The 22,323-nt window shown below is 38.1% G+C and overlaps 1 protein-coding gene across 7 annotated transcripts in view; it reads right to left on the minus strand.

Moving 5' to 3' along the window:
* RASGEF1B (RasGEF domain family member 1B) overlaps positions 1-22,323 on the minus strand; it is a 642,507-nt gene that overhangs the window by 139,186 nt on the left and 480,998 nt on the right. The gene's annotated exons all lie outside the window — the stretch shown is intronic.

A 22,323-nucleotide genomic window follows, 5' to 3' on the forward strand; every position in this document is an offset into this window, starting at 1 on the left:
AAAATAAGAATTCAAAGTTCAAAATTTGTTCTAAGTATTCACAATAACCAGTTTGGAAATATTATGAGAAAAAAATCTCATTTATAACATCAACAGAATATATAAGTGTATAATAATAACTTTGACTAAAAATTGTGTGGTACCTTTCATAAAGAAAATTTTTCCAATAAACAGACAAAATAACAGAACAGAGAGATATTCCTTATTCTAAATGTGATGAGTAAATGTGGTAAAGATTTCAGTATTTTGCAAAGTCATTTATAGATTTAGAATACTTTTGATAAAGTTTCAACAAATGTTTAGAATATACCCAAGATAATTTTGAAAAAAGTAATAGGGAATATCAAAAGGTACTGTAAATTTACAAAAATAAATGCAGCATACTCATAAAAAAGAAAGGACAAAGTCCAGTGATTCTAAGAATTTGATACGTGATAAAGTGAGTGTTACATACTAACAGGGTAGGAATTAACTTTTCCAGTGATGACATTAGATCAAATTGGATAATTTAAAAAATAATCAACCTAGATTCTCAACTCATCCTATATCAAAAGTCATTTATCCCATAATTATTTAAGTGTTAAATATAAATATTGATGCCACAGAAAAACTGGAAGAAAAGCAAGGTGATGATATTGGGTAAGTCCAACATACACACACATACACACACACACACACACACGTAAATGTAGCCATATAAAGACATATATGCAGCTATAGGGACTCACTTAAGTGTAAAAAAGTATCATAATAATACAAATAACTGTGAGCAGACTCACTGGTTGTGACAAGTCATCTCCTGGGCTGACCCAAGTGACCTACTTGGGCGGGAGGGTGTTCTCTCAAACCTCACTGTATTATATGTGTGTGTAATATCACACATTTGGAGGAGCGGGGGGGAAAGAAGGAAGGAAGAATGGAAGGAAGGACACATCTTTCCCAAATAGGAAAGGACCGTTCTGCAGTCTAACTTTTCTAAGTTGCTATTTCCACCTTCTAGAATGTCTATGCAAATTCTCTTAAACAAAATGGAACAGCCAATAGGGGGGAAATATTTGTTTAAACACATTACAGCATTATTTATATTTATTATGTGAGTTCAGCCTTAATAATAAACATGGGTTATCTGATCCTTTCTTAAGGTGCATTCTAACTCAATTACACATACAAAAGAAACACAAATCCAACTCCATGACCTTGAACAGTAATAGAGTTACTTACTTAGGGAACATGGTTTTATTTTGTCTTGAGAAGCAAAGGTAACAGCAAATATGGGGTTTCACTGCATAAAATACAGTAAAATTTACTAAAAATCCTCTTTGCCTATCCTTCTCATGAAGCCTCATCAATCAGAGCAGCTATTCATATCTCTTAGTATCCTGTCTCCAAACTATAGCCTATTCTGGCCTTTTTTCTTTTCTCCTTCTCCCTCCTGTCCAGTGTCTCCAACTTCTTGCTATTCCCATAACTTCCCCCCCCCACCGCAGCCCCCAGTTAACTGCTTCCACATGTCTACATCTTATTCATTTATATATTGCCATGCCTTTACTTATGCACATAATTTAGCCTGTATTCTCCCAACCACACTTCTCTCCAATTAGCAGAGCCAAAGGCTCAACATTCCTTCTTATGAGAAGAGAAATGGGGGATGGGAAAGAGAGAAGAAAAGGGGGAGGGGTCACAAACATTTACGGTTCAGTATGGTTTCCTTTTATCCTTTTATCCACATATAAAAAAAGGCCAATATAAAAAACTGAAGTTCTGGGACACCTGGGTGGCTCAGTTGGTTAAGTGTCTGACTTCAGCTCAGGTCATGATCTCATAGTTCATGGGTTTGGGCTCTGTGCTGACAGTGTGGAGCCTGCTTGGGATTCTCTCTCTGCCCCTCCTCTGTTCATGTGCTCTCTCTCGCTCTCTCAAAAATAAACATTAAAAAAAAAAAACAACTGAAGTTCTTATAAAAAAATGGATCAAAGATGTGAACATATACTATACAGAAGTATAAAAATAAAGAACCAAATAGATACAGGAAAAGAAATCAGCCCCATTAGTAAACAATAGCAAATGAAAACAATGAGATGTCATGATTTGACCTGGCAGATTAAACATTATAATATTCAGTGATGATAGAGGTATAGTGAGATTAGCATTCGGATATAATGCTAGTAGAACTACATACTAAATAACCTTTTGGAATGCATCTAGGCAGTACATATTGTGACATTTTAAAAGTTTCTGGCCTTTGCCATGTGTAGGAAAAATTATAAAGAGATAATTAGAGAAACATATATAGATCTATGTATAAGTATGTTCATGTTTTTTACTTTAGTATTATTGATAATGACAAAAGTTAGGAACAACAAAATATCCACAACTTAAGAATAATTTAAGGGGAACCTGGATAACTCAGGTAGCAGAGTGATCGATTCTTGGTTTTGGCTCAGATCATGATGTCACAGTTCATGAGTCTGAGCTCCACATCGGGCTCCGTGCTAACAGTTTGGAGCCTGGTTGGGATTTTCTCTCTCCCCCCACTCTCTGCCCCTTCCCTGCTTGTGCTTTGTCTCTGTCTCTGTCTCAAAATAAATAAACATTAAAAATTTTTGTTTAATAATTTAAGCTATAATGATATACTCAAATATTATTTATTAAGATTGAGATTTTTGACATTCTGTTATACACCTGAAATTAATATAATGTTGCATGTTAATATATGCCTCAATAAAAAAAATGATAGTTTTGAAATCCATGTAATGACATTGTAAAATGCTCATATAGGAATGTGAAGTAAGAACTGAGTACAAAACTGCATATGTTTTATAATCTTAGTTATATAACACAAATGCATGCAGAAGTAGGAAGAAAATACCAAAAAAATGTTAACTTTGGATTGTAGCTATCTTCGGATTGTGGAAATTTTTGTTTCCTGCTGACCTTCCCTGAATTTTCCAGATTAGCCATAATGAAGAACATTGAAAGTATTACTTCCATAAACACAAAAAGAGGATTTTTTTTTGTAAAACTAAGCAAAGACAACCAAATTCTATTGCAAATAATCTATTGTAAATGCCATTCTAATTTGTCATTAATTAACATTTTCAAACTCATGGATGAAACTTATAGACTAATTCCCTTGTCCCCAGGAAAAACTTTCTTGAGGACAGAGTATAATAATCAGGTTCCAGGTAATTTGATAAAGTTGGAGCAAATTGAGAAGACAAGTGGGGAAAGAGAATTATGGAGCATTATGTGAGTTGTATGGTTTCAGGGAAAGCCTTAATTCCTTGTTCTAAATGACTTTGTAAATTGATTATCTCCACAGTTGTATCAACAAATGGTCACATCTTTCTTTGACATTTTTGGTTGTTTTTATCATTTATCATTTCTTTTAAAGTGCATGACCATGGACAGATCATGGTTGAGCACCTGATGCTAAGAATAGGATTTGATATTGACCTGACACAATTGCTTTACACGCCAGCCTTCTGGACACACCAATTACAAACTGCACACAGCATCTTAGAACTGAGAGTTAACACTGGAGTACAAACTTGGTTGATTTTGTAAGATCATAGCTTAACCAAATCATCTATTCTTTTACCTTCACTTTCCATCTTATGAACACATGGTATTAGTCACCTGGGGGAACTAGGTAAAAAGACGAAAAGAAATAAGAATAAATCCATCTTCACTACTAGAAAACCATTTGAGAGCCTGCCCATTCTTAGGATGTCTTGATGCTAGCTTTATGTGTAATGTATATGGAGCTCTTCTAGCCATTAAAATATCCCATATGGATGGGATCAGAAAAAGAAACAGGTCCAACTCCTATGGAAAACAGTATGGAGGATCCTCAAAATTTTTTAAAAAATAGAACTACCACATGATCTAGCGACTCTGCTTCTGAGAATATATCCAAAGGTAACTAAAAAAATTAACTGGAAAAGTTATCTGCACCCTCGCGTTCAATGCAGCATTATTTATAATAGCCAAGATGTGGAAACAACCTAAGCGTCCATGGATGGATGGATGAATAAAGAGATTGTGATATATATTCATGATGGAATATTATTTAGCGTAAAAAATGAGGAAACCTTACCATTTATGACAACATGAATGGACCTTGAAGTCATCATGCTAAGTGAAAATAAGCCAGATAGAGAAAGAAAAATACCATATGGTGTCAATTGTATGTGGAATCTTACAAACAAACAAACAACAACAACAACAAAAACTCATACAAAAAGAGATCAAACTTGTGGTTGCCAGAGGCAAGGTATGGAGAGGGAATTGGAGGTAGCTGGTCAAAAGGACAAACTTCTACTTATAAGATAAATAAACATTAGGGATATAATGTACAACATGGTGACTATAGCTAACGCTGCTGTGTGATATATAGGAAAGTTGTTAAGAGTGTAAATCCCAAGAGTTCTTATCATAAGGAGAACACCTTTTTTTTTTCCTTTATTCTTTTCTTCTTTCTTTTCTTTTTATTGTATCTGTATGAGAACATGGCTGTTAGCTGAATCTACTGCAGTCATCATTTCACCATATATGTAAATCAAATGATCATGCTATATGCCTTAAACTCCTACAGTAATGTATGTCAATTATTTCTCAAAGAACTGTTGGAAAAAAAGAAAATTCTCAGGGAATTCTTGGGTTTTTCTGGGGTATTCTAATTTTCAGGTAGTTCCAGAGATGAACGCTTCTTCAGCAGCCAATGATGTGTCTGGGGAGCCCCTAGAACCAAACATGAGTTAAGAATTTCTCTTGAGAAACAGCTTGCACCACTCTAGAACCTCAATGGAGTCTGCTACTCCCATGCAGACCCCATTCCAAGGCAGTCATCCTCCTCTTTGCTCACTCAGGGCAATTTCAGGCCAACCACCACATAAGGCAACTCAAACCATGTGGATGACCATACTGGTTGGACTTTACTTTAGAACAAACTTCTATTATAAGATATAATGCATGTATTAAAATGGCATGAAATCTATATATACAATTTAAGAAATAGTTATGAAGGACCACTCACGTAGTTAGTAACCAAATTAAGAACACTGTCAACACCTGTAGAAGCATCCTGTGAGGCCCTTCCGTGTCACAACCCGCTCCCCGAGTTCTTTTTTTTTTTTTTTAATGCACTCCCTCTTCAGGCCCATCATGCCTCTTGGCCAGGATTTTATCAGCCCTTGGAAGTGTTGGATTTTCCCAACATAGTTCTTACTGTACATGACACTTCTCTGGCATTTAATAAAATATCTGTTGCTATTTTAAAAAATTTTCTCCATTAATCATAGGAAATGATTGTCTTCCAAGGCACAAAAGGCATATATGTTCTGGAGAACAGCTTACTTTAGCAGTTGAAAAGGATTTAACTTGCTTTTTTATGATTATTTCTAAAGTGATATTTTAAGCAATTTGCATTATCCCTTTTGAATTCAATGTTTATATCATTTAGCTATTGGGTTCTTAGCATTTTTCCTATCAGCCTGTATGCATATATGTATGTGCATGTATGCATTTCAAAATGGATGTTAATTCTTCGTCACATTTGTAACAAATATTTTCCCCAGCCTGTTGTTTAAGAGAACATAGAAACTCTTAATTTTGTTTATGTTGTATATTACCTTGACCTTTTCCTTTGTGATATTTTTTCCAACAACTTTCAGATAATTTGAACAGACACTTCCAAACTTATATAAAAATAGAAAAAAATATTATAATGAATCCACATGTACTCATTACCGAGGACAAAAATTATCATACATTCCCTCCCATGCATTCACTGTTTTTTTGCTAACGTATTTTAAAATAAATTTCAGACACAATATCATGTCACATATAAGTTCTTCAAAATATATTTCTAGTTGATCACAGCTTTTCAAAGAACAATCAATACACCCATCAACATTTACAATAATTCTTTAATACCTAATATCTAGTCAGACTCAGTTTTCTCTGATTTTTAAAAATATCATTGCCGAATTTTTTTAAATCTAGATTCAAGTAAGACCCATGTACTGTGTTTAGTCATGTATCACAAAAGTTCCCTCTCCTTTTTATATTTTATGCCATTCATTTGTTGAAAAAACGGAGTCATTTGTCCTAAGGAATACCCCCGCCCCCTTTCTAGATTTGGATGATTATATCCATGTGATGTCATTTACTACATTCCTCTATCCTGTGAATTTTCTATCAAGTGATATTTATAGGTACAGATTCGGTAAGCTTCAGGATTAATTTTAGAGAGACAGAATACTTCACAGGTGATACTGTGAACCTCCTTTTGCATCATGTCATGAGACACATAACGTCTACGTGTCTCACTTTTACTGATGTTAAAGTTAATTAGTGGTTGCAGGTAATCAACATTGCAGGCAATCAATGTTTGAGCTATCAGTTTTAATGGTCACTGATAATTATTTCCTGGATCCAGTAGTGCATTAGGGTTCTAATACTTTTTTTTAGGTTTCTAATACTTTTCAGCTTAGAAAGTCTTGCTCTATTATAGTATCAGATCATTAAATATTTTCCTAGGACTTTGTTTTTTTTTTTCTTTTTAACATTAAATCTTGGATCAATCTGAAATTCACTTCAGTGTACAAGGGAGATGAGGATTTAAATTGATTTCTTCTAGAAAGTATGTATTCCAAGAATGTCTCCAGACAAGTAGTGAAGATGGCCTTTATTGCACCATCCACCAAGTGATGGAATTCTGACTGGCCATAGAGCTTTTCTCAGTGGGACCCCAGACTATTTTCCAAATATTCAATAATTTTCCCAGCACTCTCTGTGCCCTGACATTGGTACATTGGAGAGAGATTCTGTTACTTACAGAGATATCACACTAGGACTCAGACTGAGAGTATCTGACATGGTTGGGTGTCTGTCATGACCTCTTACTTATTGTAAGAGCACTTCTATACCAGAATGGAAAACTAGGACTTTTGTGATTACTCAGGGTTTTGTTCAATCACTAAGTTTTAAATCTTGAAAATGTCAGCTTTTTATTTCTGCAAACTATCATTTTGCCATTGAGGGAAATAACCTTGAAAAATCTGTACACATGATATAATGACTCAAATATAAGCAGAAGTAGTTACATTCCTTTTTCTTCTTCTTTAAGAAAAAGAACATAGTCACCTCTTTCCAGATGTGACACCTTCTGTCTGCTCCTTAAATCGGCAGAAATAAATCTCATTGACAGGGTAATTATTTAGGTCATTTTTGTTTTGTTTTGTTTTTTACTACCTTAAGAAAAAGTTATCAGGTATTTGGTTTAAATCAGGAATAAAAAAGCTGTAAGACTTTCTCAATGGTTTCTTGACTCAAAAAAATGGTTTCTTGACTCAAAAAATTTAACTAATATGAGGTTAGTTGTGCAAAAATTTGAATCACATTATCTTTTTGATCAAAACCATCCATAGTTCCTCATTATTTACAAAATCAAATTCAAATTCAAGTTTCCACCTTCAAGTTCTCTCATTATGGGTCCCCCACACCTGGCCTCCCTTTCTCTCACCACTTACTCCTCAGAGGAACTCTTCAAAATTGTCACTCTGGTCTATTCTGTGTCTATTTGGTTTTACACATGCTAATTCCTAACCTGAACACCTTTCTCATTTCTCTTTTAACTCAGATTCTAGCCTTTTCTTTTTCAAATCTAGATCAAGTTTACAGTCATCTACATTTCTTTTCCTGGTACTGGCCTTAAAGATCTCTTTGTTCTTTATATGTCTTTAGAAAGAAAATGGCATAGTTTATTTAACATGTAAGTTTTTTCTTTTACTGTTTACAGTGTGTTTGTTATGGTTGTCTAAGTAGGTTGTAAGAGCCAAAGTACTATGCTACATAGGACTTCATTTTTGGACCCTATTATATTGAAATTCCTATGAATTTTTTAAAGGATAATTTTGATGATGTGATTATCAAATCCGCAAATGGCATGACCCTAAGAGTATGAGAGATTTAAAAAATGGCCACAATTTTCATGTCTTCTGATATGGTGGCCTTTTGTAAAGTGACTTTGAAGCTCCTCCCATCAAGAGATGGAGGCTGTTTTCCCAGCCTTTGAAGATTCCTGGCCTTGGGACTTGTTCTGGCCAACTGGCTACAGGGAAAATGATGGTGTCTCTGTCCTGAGTTTATTAGGACTCAAACGGTCTTTCTTGGTTTTGTTTACTATCTTGGGACCTCTCTTCTGATATGTGAGCGAGTCCAGGCTAGCCTGTTGGAGGATGAGAAACCATGTAGAACAGAGACTAGCTATCCCAGCTGACACTTTTTTAGACCCACCAGCCTCCAGGTGACCTAGCAGCTAACCACAGATATATGAGTGGTGAAGTCCAGAAACACTGCTAAACTGAGCCCAGCATAAGTTCTGACACATAGAATTAGGAACCAAATCCACCAAGTTTAGGGTGGCTTAATATATGGCAAAAATTAACAAATACAAAGGGAAAGATAAAAAATACTAAGTTGCAGCATTTTGATCCTAAAAGACTATAGCATTCTAGAAACAATATACTATACTCTTAAGGTAAAATGTAACTGAGGGAAGTATGAAACTCTAAATTTCAGTTAAAAAAGCTAACTGTGTAAAGAATACACAATACCAGACAGATAGCTTATCAACATATAAGCAAAACACTTAGTGGCTTTGGTTGACCACAAGCATATGACTCAACCTTGTGTTTCTACTCTTCTAACAAAGCTGGATTTTAAGCTATGATTTCATGACTTTATGCTGTGTTAAATGTATCAGACCCCAAAGTGGGGTTTGTCCAGAGGACATTGACCACTATGTTGAAGGACCTTGAAATCAATGCACACAAGGAAAAATGGAAGGCAATGCACTTGGGTATCCAGTGGAAATATCGAGGAGGTAGAGTGGATAAGATAAATGTCTTAACTATTTAAAGACCTACCATGTGGAAAAGAGGCTGGACGTGTTTAGTGCCACCTCATTAAAAATTAGGACCTTTGAATATTAGGACCCAGGAATAGAAGCTATAAGAAGGTATATTTCATGTCACCAAAGGGAAGAGGTTGAATTAGAGAGGCTGCATGTGCATACTGTTTAAGATTGTAGACTAGGGGCACCTGGTTTTCTCAGTTGGTTAAGCGTCTGACTCTTGGTTTCGGCTCAGCTCATGATCTCACGGTTTATGAGTTCAAGCCCCACATTGGGCTCTGTGCTGACAGCATGGAGCCTGCTTGGGATTCTCTATCTCCTTCTCTCCCTGCCCATTCTCTGCTCATTCTCTCTCTCTCTCTCTCTCTCTCTCTCTCTCTCTCTCTCAAAACAAATTAAAAAAAAAGAATGTAGGCTATGTTGAGGTGTCTGGGTGGTTTAGTCAGTTAAGTGTCCAACTCTTGATCTCAGCTCAGGTCATGATCTCGCAGTTCATGGGACTGAGCCTCATGTGGGGCTCTGTGCTGACAGTGTAGAGCCTGCTTGGAATTCTCTCTCTCTCTCTCTCTCTCTCTCTCTCTGTCTCTCAAAATAAATAAATAAACTTTAAAAAAAAAAAAAGGAAAAAAAAGGAACGTAGACTATGTAGTCAAAACCAGGTCCTCTGCTTAAAGCTGGATGATGTTGGGCAGCTGCCCAACCTCACTAAGCCTCAATTTCCCCTTTATCTTTAAAATGGAAATAATAACAGTACCATTTAATGAGGTTATGATAAAGATTAAGCAGGATTTTTGAAGATAAAATGCTTAGCCCAGTGTCTAACACATAGTAAGCACGCAATGCACCTTATTTATTATCATTAATAATAAGAGCTATATAAATATGAAATGAACTGCCTCAGGTGGTAGAAATCTCCCTCTAACTGGAAATGGCCACAGGAGGGTTGGCAGGTGTTTGTAGGACAGATTTAAGCATCAGATGAGAAGTTGGACTAGATGACATTTAAATTACCTTCCAGTGCTGAATAAGCCATTCTTTATCCCTTAAGACAGGAATAACTTCTTTAGTATCTCCCAGAATACTTAGCACCATGGATCAAATGATATTCACCTACTATTCTTAGTAAAATTGTCTGATCATATAATTATAAATGTATACTTTTCTCATAGTAAGAGTTGTTCCATGCTAAAATGAAAATATGTGAAGATTCTTGATTTTTCTGTATCTAATTTGCTCTTTGAAAAAAGGATGCCATAAAATTTTATTTTTATGATTACTAATATTGACTAAAATGAAAAAGTGTAAGTTTTAGTGCTACAAATTCTTCTTTGTGAGATACTGAAATCCATATGTACAAGCCTCTCATCTTCTCACACTTGGAGTTAACCTATCAGAATGCCTGATTTTAAACTGGTCAGATATTTTCAAGGAACAAAAGGCTGAACTTTCTTTCATGACCGACTTCCTATCTGTCCAAGCTGAAGCCAGTAACCAACCATTTTTCCTTCTCTTTGCATAGGCCGCTTCTGGAAATGCTGACCATGATCACTCTTACCTTCTACAGGCAGAGCAGACACTTCTAGCTCCCTTGGCAATCCTATTTAATAAAATAGATCTGGTAGAATTACCTAAACAGGATAATATACCCATCTTCCTCAACTATCTCACTGTTATCAGTTAAATAGGGAGGAATTCACATTGGCCAAGGCCCTGTCTTCATGGTCTCTAATTGATAAAAAACTTTCCTTTTCTTACAATGAGTTCCAGCATAACAGTGGGCATTAATCATCGGTGGGAAGTGTTTTACTTTAATTAATGAAAGTTTAGAGTTGGGTTGTCTGGCCAAGAGAATCCTAAAATTTGTAAGTGGGAAGAAAAGTTCTGAATTCTGGGTTTGAATGAGCTCTGGATTCCGGGTATGTGGTGAAATAAACAAAGCATTCACAAGCACAAATAAGATTTCCAGACCATTCAGTGCCTGGGGTGTGCCATACACTGTACCACACAGGGAGGAATACAAAGAAAAGAAACATGGTCCGTCACTAAGAGGAGACGGAAATCCAAGCAAACAATTTCAACAAAGTAAGAGCAACGCAGTAATAGAAAACAAGTACAGGTTTAACTCAGAATAGAGGGTGGAGGAGGAGCAGAAGAAAAGTGGAAGTGAATGGTAAGACAGATTTTGAAAAAGAGGAGGGGCTTAGGCAGGAACAGCTTGCACAATGGCACAGAGCTGTGAAGTAGTGTGTAGGAGTTGAGGGAATGAGCAATGGAGCTGAGGCTGGGGTGGCCAGGAGGTATGTCGTCATACATGCCTCACTCTGCCATTGAGACATTCAGCCTAACTCAGTAGTAATGGGAAGTCACTCCACCTCTCAGTCAAGTAAGGAGCTTGATCATATTTGCACTTGGAAAGGATAACTCTGTAGTGGTATTGATGGGGTGCTGAAAGAAGGTGAGAGTGGTGAGAGGGGAACCAGTTAGGGAGTTCATCTGGAACCAGAGGAGAGATGACAAAGGCCTTAATTACAACAATCACAAGGGGGGAAAAGAGGGTGAATGTCGAGGATTCAGAGCCACCTGAATTGCATGGCTGACTGAATGTAAGAGAAAGAATGAGGGATGGGACCTAAGTACCTGCCTTAAAGTTTTGGGAAGAACGTAGGAACGCTTCACTGGGAGAGGTACAGAGCATTTATACAGCAGCAGAATCAGAAGGGAATGAGGGGCCAATTGCTTTAGTTTTTGAACATACTGAGCAAATAAAACAAGAGAATGAAGAAAATTTCTTAAGGAGAGAGAGTTGATTTTTTTTTTTTAATGGGCACCAGGAATGGAACACTAGAGAGCAAAATCGGAGGCATCACTGAGGAAGAAAGATGAATGAAACAGTGGAGGAGACTGAGAAGGTCAGATGGGAATTTGCAGGGTCAGCTCTCAAAAAAAACCAAGAGAGGAACAACTTGCAAGAAAAGGTCAGTTGAGTCAAGCCAAAGAAGAACTGAAATGTACTCTGGATTTAGCAGTAAGGATTTTCCTACTGACCTTGGCAAGACTACTTTCTCTGGTACAGTGAAGGAAGGAATCTTCTATGCCACAAAGAATGGAAACACTTCCCACCCTCCCACCCTCAACCTCTTTTTCTATTGTAATCTAAATGCTGATTTCCCTTTGTAAGTTCTTGCTATAAAAATCAGTTTCTGCCTTTTGCAAATGAATAATGTCTTTTAAGAGTTACCCTGTAAGCAAATGTCTTTTAAGGTAAAGTTGAATTTTTCACTGTTTTTCACTGTTTGTTAGAGAGGTTTCAGAAGGCATTGAATGAAAAGCAGGCTGAACCCAGGTGATCAAGAAAACAGGGATCTAAGATACAACAATATGAGAACTTCTTTCCCTTTCTTTTTCTATCACTTCTCTCCCCTTGGTAACAGGGGGAGCTTACAATGTGGAAAGCAGCTTACAATGTGGAAAGAATTAGGCTTGGTGATTTGAGGACATAAATAATGAACAAGGCACAGTCCTGCCCCGCCTAAGCCCCCAGCCACAGAGATTACAAGCCCTGCAAAAGACAGACATGCAATCAACCAACCCTAAGTGAGGTCCAGTGAAATAAATGTTCATAATAGTAAAAGTAAAGTTCTATGGGAGCCCAAATATAATTCCCCATCTCTCATAAAATGCAGGAAATGACCTTTAAAAATGTAGACACAATTGGGGAGTTCACCGCACCACTAATTACCTCCCTTATTCTTCAGATCATAAACTTTTATGCAATCTACTCTCCGTTCACTTCATTCGTACTCGTTTATTTCACCAGGCACCCAAACGGTCTATATGAAAACCTTAACAGGCATTAGTGGCAAGTGGAGATTCCAGCTCTACCCTTGGCTTTATTGCGATTCTTTTGTTAAATTGAACTTTAATGATATTTAATAATACCACTTTGACTCTTCATTGAAAGTGTTAAAGTTCTTAAAATTAAACACATAGCCTCATGAATTAGGTGAACACGAAACCTCTTTCTCCGAATGGAGACAAACTGGGACACCAAAATATATGGAAAGGCTTCTGAAGGATACTATTTTGATCTGAGTAACCTCATGGTGATACCTTTGCAGTTCATACCCCCTTTAAAGTTCTTTGTAAAGCAACTGCCTTTAAAGAGACAACCTAACGTTGCAGGATCACACATTATTTCCACTTGTGCAGGGTTGCTATTTTTAACTGGGGCCTTTGGAAAATGAAAATCTAAGGTTGGTTAGCTGTAGCCAGAGTGACCCATAATATAAGCCAGGTCATACTTTTTTGGCATCCTTCTGTGTGCTCTCGGGAAACTTTGATTATATTTTAACTAGGAACAGAAAAGAGATCGTCCAAATAAAAACCCATCTCTCCAGCAGGTGGTTAGGCAGGGGTTCTTGAGTCAGGCATGCCTAGTTTTGGATGCCAACTCTATCATTTATTAGCTCTGTGACCTTGAACAAGTTCTTAATCCTCTCTAGGCTTCATCTGTAAAATGATTAAATGGGAGACTGGATATGAAGAACTTAGGTTAGTGTTTTGCAGAGTCCTCAAACAATGGTGGTTATTACAATAATTATTATTGCTGTTATCACTTATACCCAACCAACCTGGATTACTGTTTATAGCAGATTGCCTCACACATGGAAGCCATTCAATATCTATTTATTTCTTCATGGATATTTGGTTGGCATAGAATGCTTAGACTGTAATTTTTCAAGAAGGGCTTCCTTTGGCTTTCTCAAGGGAACCCACAGTATTGGGAAGGAAGCAAAACTGCCTAAGTTCTATATGAATTCTGCTGATAATGCTACAGTGTTATTTCTCAGAGTTTAGTGATATTTTTTTTTAGATCTATGTGAATAGAGAGTATATGTATCTTATGGCAGTCTTAGATCTTTTTTCCCTATTCCCAGGTTGGACAAATTAAAGTTTCTCTTTCTGTCAATAACAGATGAGGTAGTCTACTAAGCATTTTCTATCAGAAGTTCCAGTTGATATTTTTCAGCTGGGTTCTGGGAGAGACATCAGGGCAGTGTTAATGGGAAAGTGTCAGCACACTGAGATAAGAAAAGAATAAACAGGAGTTTTGTAATATAAATATGACTCCATGACCTTTGATAATGGCACAGTCTCCAGTAGCAAGGGTCTGGTGTGTGTGTGTGTGTGTGTGTGTGTGTGTGTGTGTGTGTATTGTTAATAAAACATTTACCTCATATTTAAACATCAAGTACATCATAATATGGCTGCACATGTTGTACCATATATTTCAACCTTTATAGATAAGCTGTAAGGCAAGATCAGAATAAGAATGATTTTTGTTCAAGTTTGTTGTTTCCCATTTTTATAGTGTATAGGCATCTACCTGCTTCTGAACCGATGAATTTTGTAGACCTAATAAAATATATTCTATAGATATTCATTGTTCATATTTCATTTATTTTCTGTAGGTTTTGGGATCTTGCATTGAATATTTTTATATACTGATGGGAGAATATAAGTTGAAATTGGTTTAAGCATATTTGTTAAACCTTATTATAACTCTTTGGAGCTTGTCAGACCTATTAATGGGGCCATTTTTTCTGCTAGGAATACTGGATTGGATAGATTTCTTGTCCTGGTGCATCAGGTTGCATTTGTTACCCACGTGAACTCCTGCCAGTGGACCCAAACTTCAGCCAAGGGTATGCTGGGGTAATAGTGGGAATCCAAGAATCTAAATTTAAAGGATATATATTCTCATCTCTGGTTATTTAATATTTGCAGACAGTCCTCTTTAATTGATATTTTCTACTGTTTTATTGTGCTCCACTTTATTGTGATTCACAGATATTGTAGATCTTGTTCTCGTTTATTTTTTACAAACTGAAGATTTAAGACTTTGGTGGAAATCACTGCAGATGTGATGGAAATAGCAACAGAATTAGAAGTGGAGCCTAAAGATGTGAATGAATTGCTGGAATCTCATGACAAAAATTGAACACATGAGGAATTGCCTCTTATGGATGAACACAGGAAGTGGTTTCTTGAGATGGAATCTACTCCTGGTGAAGATGCTGTGAAGACCGTCAAAATGACAACAAAGGATTCAGAATATTACATAAACTTCATTGATAAAGCAGCAACAGGGTTTGAGAGGATTGACTTCAGTTGTGAAAGAAGCTCTCCTATGGGCAAATTGCTATTGAAGAGCATCTCATGCTCCAGGGAAGTCATTTGTTTAAAAAAAAAAAAAGTCAATCGCTGTGGCAAACTTCAGTGTTGTCTCCTTTTAAGAAATTGCCACAGCTACCCCCTGATCAGTCAGCAGCCATCAACATCAAGGCAAGACCCTCCACCAGCAAAAAACTCATTGAAAATTCAGGTGATGGTTAGCATTTTTTAGCAATGAAATATTTTTTAATTAAGGTAGGTATTTGTTTTTAGACACAATACTACCGCACACTTAAAAGACTACAGCGGAGTATAAACATAACATTTACATACACTAGGAAGCAAAAAAAAAAATTCACTTGACTTGCTTTATTGCAATATTTGCTTTATTGTGGTGGTCTGGAATCAAACCTGCAGTATCTCTAAGGTGGGCCAGTACAGGACAGTAGAGGGGTTCTGACTTTTGTAAAATTCTATGTCTGTAGATGCAGTAGGTCACTCACATCGAATACTACTTTAACAACCGTTATGTACAAGGACAAGAAGTTGAAAATAGCTGACTAAAATCCTGTGTGACAGGGTTATAGCAAAAGCTGGAGCCCAAAATGTTTACCCCAGGGAATCCAAACCTGCTTCCAATGGTGAAAGAATAGAATACAATGTCAAATATATGCATGAAGATATTTATAAATATTTTCAAACTAATGGCAGCTCCTACATACAATGAATATCAATAGAAATGTTATTTGACCAGATAATGGGTCCCATTGCTGTTCCTGAGTTTGAGTATTTTCAGCACAAACTGGTTTGCCTCAGTTCCAGGGGGAGCTTTTACGAAATCCAGGGTATGATAGATATCTGAGTTTATTATGTTCAGAATTCAAAGACAGGGTTCTCTGCTAAGCGGACTTCTGCTCATCACCTCATTCGCAGAGACAGACCTTAATGTGTTTATCTCGCCTTCCTTACTCAGGCTCAATTTGGGAGATGTGTCTTAGCAACTAGGCATTTTCATTTCTTTAATTGATATTGCCTACTGTTTTCTACTCTCACTAGATTCTAAGTGACTTCTCACAGAGCATGCAGCCACTTTCCCCACGGTCTAATTGTGCACTAGGATACCACTGGCCACTGTACCACTGCCAAAATAGTAGTGGTGTAGACAAGATGCAAGTTGATTTCTGTCTCAGGCAATAGAAGGCTGAACAAAAGCAGTCAACAGTTCTATGGAGTCAGAAACCCTGACGCTTAAATCTCATTTTTCTGCCATCCTCTCTTGGTCTAAGGTGGCTCTTCTTGCTTTTGCTACCTCATCTGTAGTCCAGACAGCAAGCGAGGCATGCCTTTCCCTACAAAAGGCATAACTCACGACTTGCATACATCACTTCCACTCACATCCCACTGACAATAATCTCATCATGTTGCCACATCTAGCTGCAAGGGAGGTTGGAAAATGTGCTCTTTAGCTGGATGGACATATCCCAACTAAAACTTTCATTATCTCACAAGAAGAAAATCGACCCCTTACTTTGAAAGTTTCTTTCTCACCTTGTCACAAAAAGCTCTAGAAGAGCAATACTTAATGCATTTTGCTCCATAGACCAGAAGCTAAATGTATAGAGATAGTGATCCAATCATACAGCTCATGCTCAAAGAATTAAAATTTCGTTTATCTGCAACTGTAGTAGTTGTAATGGCTTGCTTTGCTCAGCATTATTATTATTTTCTAATTACTATTCCTGACTTTGGTATTTTTTTTTTTTTGGAAGCAGCAGTAAGCCTGTGGGTTGGCTTCTCCATTCTCTCGGGTCACTGAGAGCCCTGAATATTGAATATTAATCCCAAGGCGCTTCTCACAGAATAGGTGCTATCTATCCAGATCCAGCTACCACATCATGATGTAACATTCAATGATTCTCAGTGGGCTGTCACTTATAAGACTATTCTTAAAATGTCCCTGTTTGCTACCCTAAACTTACCTTTGATAAGAAATATTCTCCAAGTGCTAAAAGGAGCTAAAGATTAATCTGTTAAAGGGACACCTCTCTTTATTTTCTTCCCACAGATGCCTCCCACCTTTGAAATAAAGCGGTGCTCCATTTTGTTGATTCTGAGTTCACCAGTTCCTTTCTTTTTATCTATTGTTTATCCAGTTACTTCCAACTACCTCCTCCAGTCTCCCTTTCGCTCACCCGGAAATACAGAAGGCCCAGGGAGCCTTGTTTGTTTTGTTAGCCACCCTTCCATTTAATAACACTGCTATCCTTCAAGGCGGTGTCTCTCTCCATTTCCTTCTAGTCAAATCAAGTTAAAGTTACTTTCCTTTTGACTGGGGACATGCTTACCTATCACCTAAATTCCTTTTGAGAAAGGCAGGTTGGCATAGCCATGGTCATGGGCAGCTCCTAATCTAAAAACAGCTCCATCTGCTTTGTGTATTCTGCGCAATTTGCCAAGGTCATGGCACTTTACTGGGTTGTTTTGACTCGGCATGATCTACACAATGCTTGCTGAGCTGAAATAATGCTTCTTTCAGCCCAGTCTCTTGTCTTGCCAGTAGGGCCAATGAGAATTTTGTGGGAGAGCCTCTTAAGTTAAATTTTATGTCGTCCTCTAATGTTACTTATCTCTCAAAATCCCTGCTTTTGTCTCCATCATCATTGTCTTATTCCCTTTCAACAGTCCACTTTGGATCTGCCATTAATTTATTGAAATCCCAAAATCCCTTTTGCATTTACTGCTAGCCTGTGCAACCTCTTGGGGGCAACATGTTTACGGTCAAATACATTAAAGAGTAGTCTGTCTTAATTCATTCTCCAGAGTATCTCCTATGAATTACAAAGAAAGTCCTCCAGTTATAACATTGTGGGATTTGGGGGAATAAGTTCATCTTGAGCTTTCACAACACGATATTTAGCAGCTGCAAAGGCAAGGAAGACAAAGCTGCCAGGTCATCCCCTGGAAATCCCAAGACGTATATTTTTAACATTTGCATTCTTATTTACATAAATTTGTATGCTTCGTTCAAAAGGCGCTGACTCCAATTATGCAAAATAAAACACGCAACTCCTCTTGATCTGAGAGTGGATAATCACACATTCCAGGCTTGCTTTCCTGCTGCCCAGAGTGATTTCTTTGGCTTTTCCCTCTCTGCTCCTGGAAGTTTTCCTCCTTTATATGTACCCTCTAATCATAACCATTAATGAAGAGTTATCATTTAATTATAAGATTGGAGTTGGTCCCAAAATATTATTTTTTCAGATTGGTATTCTCTGTTATCCAATTGGGATTTTCATAACACCTTTCCACCCCCCATAGCAAGGGAACAGTAGTCCTTGGTTCAGTTTGGGACACCATAACCGTGTCCGGCGTGCAGCCTTTCACCCAACAGAACATTTTTTGATGTGAGGAAGAGAGTTTGGATTCAGGGTCAAGTAACCATAGACTCAATTATTCACACCAATGCTGCTTTCCATTGACCCCTATAATTAAAAGCTTGACTTTGCTTACATTTTTGGCATCATTTTCCCCCTTCAGGTAGATGGCAAATAGAGCTGATTGCAAAACGAATTCATTAGAGTATTTGACAGCAAATGTATAGATCCCAGAAGCCAGAGCTTTGGAGCAATCCACTCAACCCAAGACAGTCCCGGTGCCACTGTATGGATACCTGGCTGCTAATTCTGCCCTGCCAGAGGGGAGAGACCCGAGAATCACAGAGTGAAATACCATCAAACCAAGAATGGTCATACTACACTTAATTTCCTTCTGCTCTCTGAAAAGCATTCCAGAAAGTCACTCCCTACCATTTTTATAGTGCTGTTACTGTTTCTGATCAGGTGTAGGAAAACACTGAGTAAACTCAGTAAACTCAGTAAACTGTCTACTGGATGAAGTGAAACTTAGTCAAAACAGAGCCCTCCAAGGTTTATTGACATCTGATGTTAGCCTTTGAAATGTCTTCTTTCTGTCCCCACAAACTGCTGGTCTATTTAGAACCTATATTAACAAAGTTGGGGCACCTGGGTGGTTCAGCTGGTTAAGTGTCTGTCCAGCTTCAGCTCAGGTCCCAATCTCAGGGTTCAGTTTGTGGGCTAGGGCCCCGCATCTGACTCTGCACTGACTGCTCAGAGCCTGGAGACTGCTTTGGATTGTGTCTCCCTCTCTCTGCCCCTCCCCTGCTCGTGCTCACTCTCTCTCTCTCTCTCTCTCTCTCAAAAATAAATAAAAATTTAAAAAAATTTTAAAAAAAGAACCTATATAAACAAAATAGGTGGGGCTGAAGGGGAATGAAGCAGAGACAAGGCAGTGAAGGGCTGGGGCAGTTGCCAACACATTTTGTGATGTGCGGAGAGGGTTTTTGTTTGCTTGTTTAATCTTTGTGCCAAGTGATACTCTTTTCACTAGGAACTCAAGTCAGCAGAGAGGAAGTGCAGACCCACTGAATACAAAGTACAGAAACTCAGTTCCAAGTAGCTTGGGTTGCTTCCCTTCTATGCCTGCAAAACGTCAGGCCTGCAACTGCATGAGGAAGAGGCTTCTGTTCAGCCAGGGTTTCACACCCTGTGGACTGCTGCATTGGGCGGGACTTGCCACCAAGGCAAAATTACCAGGAATCGCCAGGCAAATAGATTCATTTCCTTTAAAATTTTTTTTTTAATGTTTATTTATTCTTGAGACAGAGAGAGACAGAGCATGAACGGGGGGAGGGTCAGAGAGAGGGAGACACAGAATCTGAAGCAGACTCCAGGCTCCGAGCTGTCGGCACAGAGCCTGACACGGGGCTCGAACTCACGGACCATGAGATCATGACCTGAGCTGAGGTTGGACGCTCAACCGACTAAGCCACACAGGCTCCCCGATTCATTTCCTTTTAAAAAGTACAAAAAAACTCTAACTCAGATATAAATTTTAAAAATAATAAATAAAATAAAATATTTATTGAGTACCTACAAAAAAAAAGGTACAACAAATTCTGGTTCCGCCCACAGATACCTATAAGTTGGAGAGAAAAGCCCTATTACAAGAAGTTTTGTTTGTTTTTGACTTTTGTCAACAGCAGCTCTTTTCATCCCGGGCACTGGATTGTGTGTGGCCCCAAGATGCTCTACTGGGCAAACAACAGAAAGGCAGCAGGAATCCCAGATATACTGCGGCCCTTCTGGTAAGGTGTGCTCAATATACCAGACTTAGGCTTCTCTTCCCAACATATGCTTCTCTTCTATCCCCTTCCTCAGCTTCCATTTCTTCTTCTTTTTCTTTTTTTTTTATGTTTTTATTTATTTTTGGGAGAGAGACAGAGAATGAGCCAGGGAGGAGCAGAGAGAGGGAGAGAGAGAATCCCAAGCAGGCTCTGCACTGTCAGCACACAGCCCAATGCGGGGCTCAAACTCACAAACCATGAATGAGATCATGACCTGAGCCAAAACCAAGAGTCAGATGCCTAACCGACTGAGCCACTCAGGGGCGCCACACACACACCCCCCCCCGCCCCCAGCTTCCATTTCTTGACATAAACAAATTGAGGATGTGCTTCCTCTAGGCTTACCACATGTATTGCCTTTTATTTATTCATTCATTCACTTGCATAATTTGTTGAGTGCTTGGATACATAGTGAACAAAATAGGTAAAAATAACAACTTACACAGCGCCTAGGTGGCTCTGTCGGTTAAGTGTCTGACTCTTGGTTTCAGCTCAGGTCAAGATCTCACTGTTCGTGAGTTCAAGCCTTGCATCAGGTTCCACATTGACAGTGTGGAGTCTGCTTTGGATTCTCTCTCTATCTCTCTCTCTCTCTCTCTCTCTCAAAATAAAATAAACATAAAAAAAATAAATTAAAACTTACTGTTATGGATTTATATTAAATTATTTAATCTGGTGACAGTCCCATGAGGCAGGTACTGTAATGATGTCCTTTTTACAGGTGACTTTGCTCAAAGTCACATAGCAAGTGAATAGAAGAGCTGGGATTTGAACCCAGGCAGGCTGGCTTTAGCGAGCCCACACTCAACCATCATGCTCTACACTTCTTGGTGGGATTGATGGGTATGATTTCAGGTTCAGAAGAGTAGCACTTCAGGCAAAACCTGTAATTTCTCTTCTAGAAGTAGTCGTTCATTGCACAAGAGAGTTTGAATAACAGGTATGTTGTTAAAAGTAGTACCGTGGCTGGACCTAACACTAACATGTTGAAGGGGATCAGAATATGCCACTCCCAGATATGCCAGTTTGCCAAAAGAATTATTTTGAGCTGAAGTCAACTGAGAAACAGTTCCCCATCACTTTCAGTCTAAAAGCAGGGCATAAATCTCCCTTTCTAAAGGTTATATACATTTTTATTTTTGTTTATGTTTTATTGTTTATTTATTTTTGAAGGAGAGAGAGACAGAACATAAGCAGGGGAGGGGCAGAGACAGAGGGAGACACAATCCAAAGCAGGCTCCAGGCTCTGAGCTGCCAGCATAGAACCTGACGTGGGGCTTGAACTCACAGACTGTGAGATCATGACCAGAGCTGAAGTCGGACACCCAACCGACTGAGCGACCCAGGCGCCCCCAAAGGTTACATAAATTTTTAGATGTGTCTTCTTCTCCCATACCAGCAAGAAGATGACTTTATCACCAGAGATGATTCTTATCAATGGGTAAGGCACCAACTTGAGTCTACATAACAAACTTAATAAATAACTCTTATCAACCCATTAATTTTCTCCATATGTTTATCTTCTCACAATTTACCATTCTGAGAAGCCCAACCTCTCCCCACCACCCCCCCCCACCTTCTCCTTTCTCCTGCACTTCTCCACATTTTATTGCTTTTTGTTAAAATAGTATAAGCCCGGAATATGTAACTGCTTCTTTGGCCCCTCACTTCTTTTCTATGAAGTGCTCCTTATTTGTAGTAATAAACATTTTCTCTTGTTTATCTGTCTCTTTTTTTCCAGTTGGATTTGCATAACCCCAGGTACTAAGCCTAAGGGAGTAGAGAAAAAAGAATGTTTTTTTTTCCCCTCTCCCCTACAATGTAAATTACTAAAAGCACCCTCTTTCCTTCTAACAAGTTCTGATAGACCAGGGAAGGTAAGTTAAAGAGATCAGAGAAGGACATTGAAAGGGAGGACATCAGCAGGATGGGAGTGGGGGTAGAAGCTGAACACAGGCACCTCAGATTAACATCTCTCAGTTTAACATTTTGCTAAGGGCAAGGGTACACTAGGGCCAACCAGACC

Source organism: Panthera uncia, chromosome B1, assembly GCF_023721935.1.
Source record: "Panthera uncia isolate 11264 chromosome B1, Puncia_PCG_1.0, whole genome shotgun sequence".
NCBI lineage: Eukaryota > Metazoa > Chordata > Mammalia > Carnivora > Felidae > Panthera > Panthera uncia.